Source organism: Podarcis bocagei (assembly GCF_964188305.1).
Source record: "Podarcis bocagei genome assembly, chromosome: 3".
Classification (NCBI taxonomy): domain Eukaryota; kingdom Metazoa; phylum Chordata; class Lepidosauria; order Squamata; family Lacertidae; genus Podarcis; species Podarcis bocagei.
The window spans coordinates 31,493,607-31,499,606 of record NC_138127.1 but is presented as its reverse complement, the minus strand read 5'-3'; positions in this window follow the sequence as shown (position 1 = coordinate 31,499,606).

The following is a 6,000-nucleotide window of genomic DNA, read 5'->3' as shown; positions in this document are numbered from 1 at the left end:
ACTTGGGAGTAGTAGCGCTCTAGGCCAAGACATAGGAGGAAAAATATCTTGTTTTCTTCCAGAAGCTTTTTGTCTAAGGTCCCATGAATTACATGTATCACCAGTGTGTGATACACTTCTCCTATATATAACTGCCTGCTATTGTGTTCTGTTGGGGCTTGGTGCCCATAGGGAAAGTGATAATGAATACCAACCGGGAGAACATCAGGCCATGGGTGCCTTCCAGTAGGCCCCGATAGCTGAATTGACAGAAATGCTCCCTCAGCAACGGCTTAGAGCACGGGTGTCAAACACAAGGCCCGCGGGCCAAATCCGGCCCGCCAGACCTCGTCATGTGGCCCGTGTAGCCGCCGTTCTCGCTGCTGTTCTCGCCCGTCCAGTGCACCATCTCCTGGTTGTGCGCCGCGTCGCCTTTCAGCACGAAGGAGGTGGTGAGCAGAGAGGCCGCCTCCAGAGGTCCCCCGCCGGTGCAACCCCGCAGGCTGCCTGCCTCGTCCCACGGGCTGCCGCGTCTCTGGCGGCTGCTCCGGTCCGGCGGGTGCGCCGCCCAGGAGGCGCCCAGCGCGAGCAGCAGCAGCAGCAAGCGGAGCGGAGCTGCCCGGCCGGACGCCCCTCCGCGCACCCCGGCAGCTGCTGCTGGCGCCATGCTCGGCCTCTGACGGGAGGGAGGGAGTCGAGATGGAGGCGGGAGTGCGGCGCGGACACTCGGCGTGGGAAACAACATGCCAGCAGGGCTTCCACGCCCAGGCGAGGCGCAGCGCCGCCCTCTGCCGGTGGGCCCCACCGAGCCCCGGAGCCCGGCCAGCCGCCTTTCCCGACGGCTGCTGGCAGCAGGGCTGCAGCGGGCGCGCCGGAGCAAGTGGACGGGAGCCCGCGCCTGGGCAAGCGAACGTCCCCCTCAGCCTCGGCTTGCCACGGAGGGCAAGGGTAGGCGGCTGCCTCAGGCAGCAGGATCCACAGGGGCAGCTCGACCAGTCATTTGGGGTCGTGTGGGCGCCTCACCCGCCCCAAGCCAAGGGAGCACAAAATAATGATAACAATGCCTATTTATTCTATTGGGGGGCACCAAATTTTGTCCTCACTCAGGGTGGGTGCCATATTACCAAAGTCCGCTCCTGCCCCCCCCCCAATGGGATTTGAAATCCAGGGATTTGAAATCCAATAAATTCCTAGGAGTGCCCCTGTCCGTACTGAGTAAGGCCCTCAGCCCCTAAAAGCAGACGATACCAACTTTTCAACATTGTGATAGTGATGTTGTGATACGGTAGCAATATACTGTATTCCAGTGTTGAAAAGCAGAGGGAGGAATAAGCAGCATTGGCCCCCCTCAGAAACTGGGGTGCAACCGGCACATCTCTCCCCCCCCACCAGCACCTGGCACAGGGAGGAGGCAGCAACAGGCGAAGAAGGAAGAGAAGGCGCAGACAAGCCCCAGCCACAAGACACAGTCCAGTAACGGTGCCCTGAGACTGGGCCTGCACAATGTTCTGACACATCACCACAGGGGCAGACTTTAGTAATCTTTCATAACAGGGGTGTCAGCCTGAATAAAATATTGAGGGGGGGGCAGGTAGGCCCCACCTCACATCACCATCATCATCATCATCATTTATTACTGGTCGAAGACCAGCTCGAACCTCACATAATTTATCACATGCCACACACACCCCATTTAAATGTCAAAGCCCATCAACTTCGAGGGGCTCAGCCTGCTCAAATATTTTAGGCCGATACAACCGGCCCTTTGAGGGTGACCAAACTGCTGATGTGGCCCCTGATGAATTTGAGTTTGACACCACTGGCTTAGAGGCATCAGAAGCTCCATTCATAGAAGCTGCTTACCACATTTGAAAGATTTGTAGCCTTTTCTGCAGGTGTTTGATCCTGTGTGGCATGGAGCTAGGCTGCAGGGGAACATGTGCAAAGGGGGGCAACCAAGATGATCAAGGGTCTGGAAAACAAGCTTTATGAGAAACAGTTGAGGGAGTTAGGTATGTTTAGCCTGGTTAAGAGGAGACTGAGAAGAGATAGGATCATCATCTTACAATATCTAAAGTGTATGTTCACTAAAACGATGGGCTATGTATAGGTCAAGAGCACCACGACTAGCATGTTTTTCATTTCAAAGGGGGGGAAAGATGTTATTGATACAGTGAACAAGGGGATATACTAAAAGGTTCATTTTCATGCCACATAGGTATTGCTGAAATATGGACTACAGATGCAGCATGTTTGTAAACCCCTCTTGATTTTTCAAGTGCTTTCTTCTAGTCCTTGAAACCTTTTACAGTAAGGATATCTTGTTTTGACATACAGGTATTTTTTTAGAAATCCTGGGAAGAATAGCAGAAAGCTACATCAGCTGATGGAGAATACTCTGTCCACTCACATTTCTGGAGCCATTTTAGCCAGAAATTATGCCTGAAATATACTCAAGAGTAGAGTGTGAATTTCATGCTCTTTATTCAGCTCATAGTAGCAATGAATGAATCTTTCCCCAAAACGTTTAACTATATATACATTATTTACACAATGGGCCCCGCATGATTGGCTAATTCTGGGCTGCTCCTGTAGGCTAATCAGGTTGCAGATTCACCTCCTCCAGAAGCCTGATTTGCTGCTCCTGCAGGCCAGTCAGGTTGCTGATTCATTTCCATCTGGAGCTGGATTGGGTGGCTCCTGTGAACCAATCAGACTGCTGCATTCAGGATCCTATTGTTCTAGGATTCAGCACAGTACATAACAATGCCTCTCACTTTTTGAGGGGTATGAATGAGATTTAATCTGTCAAATTGTCTCTGCCTTCTAAAGAAATCCCAGGAATGCCAGGCTCAAAAGCCTGACTTTGCTTATAGCTACAATCCTCTTTTCACCTGTGTTCTGTCCCTGCATTCGGATTCTTTGGTAATGACAGTGAACTCTTGAACTTTGCTTTAATGCTGGATTAGGTGTCTTTCCTTTGGATCCCACCTAAAAAACAAACATGTCCATACTATAAGTTTAGGAAACGTCAGAGAGAAAATACATCAGGTGTGTTTGGTAACTGCTTCTTGACCATCCCACCTTTTAAATCTTGTTCATGATTTTCCTTCCTGCTTGGACAATCAAGGCAAATTTTTAACTGTTTGCTGTATAAAGACTAACCAAGGAAATGGAAACTTATTGTGGAAAGCAATTGGTCCCCATCCCCCCCCCCCGAGAAACCCTGCCCCTCTAATGGAATTGGCTCCCTAAAAGGCTTGCTATTCACACAATAGTCATCTAGGCACCAGGGAAGATCTTTTTGTTCTCCCAACCATTTTCACTCTGATGGGTACATCTATTTAGTGCTTTTATATCCTTGTACTGCTTTTCCTTGCTGGTTCTATGGTGGTTTGAAATAGTTTTCAGCTGCTTTGCTTGTGCTCTTTTTCACCGCTTTGATTTATTTATAATTGGTTTTTATTTTTTGAGTTGCAGTTTGGATTCCATTTGATATCTTAATGGGCTTCAAATTGCCAAGAGAATTCCATTACATGGGCAGTTTACACACACACACATACACACACACACACACACACACACACACACACACACACTTACACACTGTGTGTGTATAAATACACACACAAACAAAAACACACACAATATGCTTCCTTAATTAATTATTCCATTTCCTGAAAGTTTAGCCCACATGAAATTACTTTCATGTGCTATTATATTGACTGCTATTATATTCTGTCTTTTATATTTTATGTTTTAAATAAATACAGCAAATATGACAAGCATTATAGGAATAGAAACTATTTCCCTAATTACTCTATTGGAAGATATTAAAACACTGGGGATATGACTCTGGGGAAGATTGCAAAGTTCTTAATGTATATTGTTTTACAGCTGAAAACTATCCTACCAATGTGGGCAAGACTTAGAAACTTATCAATCAGTAGACCGAAAACTTGTTCGGGTGTTTCCATGCACATGTCAATGGTTGAAGCAGGGATGGAGGTAGGATGGGCACACAAGCTGCAACCCCCCATCCCTCAAAACATAATTTGCTCTTGATATTTTTGCATGATTAGTGATTTATTTAGTGCTTGAACATGCTTATTGAACCTCCTGAGGGTAAGGAGAGTACTGAAGCACCTTCCACTGAACGTTCTTAAAAACTTTCTTCAGATCTTTGTGCTAATCCTGCAAAGATCTTGGGAGCAGCCACTACAACAGAGACTATGGGGGCAGATCTTGAGTGTGTACCCCTCCCCCCATTTAACCCTTCATGTGTTCAGGCAAACACCTGAGCATGGCTACAGTTAACACTTGAACCATGGTTAAACAGCCATTGTCACTCTGTCTACCTAACATAAATAGATACATGGACCACCAGAACTCATTATTTGAGTGATAAACATCTTTTGAGTGATAAACATTTGTGAAAGCCTTCACAAATGACAGAGTGCCAAGGTGAATGCAACTGTTGAATACAAACTGCAACTGACCTTTCCGTCTTGCTGTAAGGTATAGATAACGCCTATTTTTAGCACATTTAAGGCAGATTTCTATTTTGATTGTCATTTGATACCCAAATTTTATCTGATCTCACCCTGGTGAGATTTCCTTCAGCATCTATATTTCTCATGGCTTAAATTTACTGTATCCCCAAAGAAGGACTTGTCTGCTTAAGATCCTTTCCCAAACCTTTCTCTCTGGAAAAACATTAATAGGAAGTGTTATGATTTTCTTCAATATGCCTTGAACACTCCCTGTGGAACAAGTGCCACTGAAAACTTGCCTGTGAATATATTTAAATTCGGGTGGAAGCATATGAATTTGAGATCCGCTTGCCTTGAAATAGACATGCCAAAGCCCAAGGTTCCTTGTTAGCACAGTAGTTCTGTGACACATGTGTAGGAACGTAAGAAGTTGCCTAGCATCAAGCCATTTAGCCATCGAGCTCAGTATTGTTTACATTGACTGGCAGGGGCTCTCCAAGATTTCAGACAGGTTCTCTTTAAGCTCTACCTGGGCACCTGAATGCAAAGCAGATGTTCCACTACTGAGCTACAGTCCTTCTGTGCTTTCACTACAAAGCAACATGCAACAGACCTCCTATCCTCCATCTCACCATTGAAGCTAACTGGGATTTCTGCTTGTGCAAGAGTTGCTTGTTCCCAGGAGACTGCATAGAACACTGCACATTGAAATCAGTAGGACTTAGGTCCAAAACTAATGTTCAGTCTATATTGCCAAACAATGTGCTCAAGTGTCTTGCCAGATTTCAGGGACCCTGAACGTCACAGAAATAAATTGAGCTCTATGACATTGTGAAGTCGCTCAGTTCTACATGTATTTCACAGAAGGCACCCTGCAAAAGCAAATGTAATCCTCTGAGATGAGAAAATTAGACAGCATGCTGCCAGATGTTCAGAAATGTAACATTAATCCTGATTCAGCAGCTTTCTCTTCAGTGCAACTGCTGACAGAATGATCAATAGAGAAGTGAAATTTGTGGTTGGTGGCAAAGTAATGAGTATTTTATGTTTTGAGCTACTGAGTGACCTTCAGAGATCAGGTTCAGGGCCAATGGAAAGCACAAGTATAATCGTCTAGGGTTTTACATGTGATTTGGACATGATGATTAGCAGGGAAATATTTTCACCCTCCAGAGTCTGCAATTTCAGGCAATCATGGTTACTGCAGGCAGCAGTAACTGCTGTGTTCTGCCAATGTGTTTATTATTTAATAGCTATGTTTTAAGCAAAATCATATCCAATAAAGAAGGCAAATGCATTGCCTTCAGAAGCATCAGTTCGATAGGGTGGAATTTAACAAGCAAAATAAAACAGTTAACGCTTCCAGATCACAGGATTATACCACCTTTACAATTGCTAGTCTTCCACACTGTTGTGTATGCACGTGCACACACATTCACATTCATACACATATGGATATGAGTCTGTGAGGCTAACGATCTGGAAGTTGGAACTAGTACCAAATATGGTGGCCAGGGTGTTTAAGGGA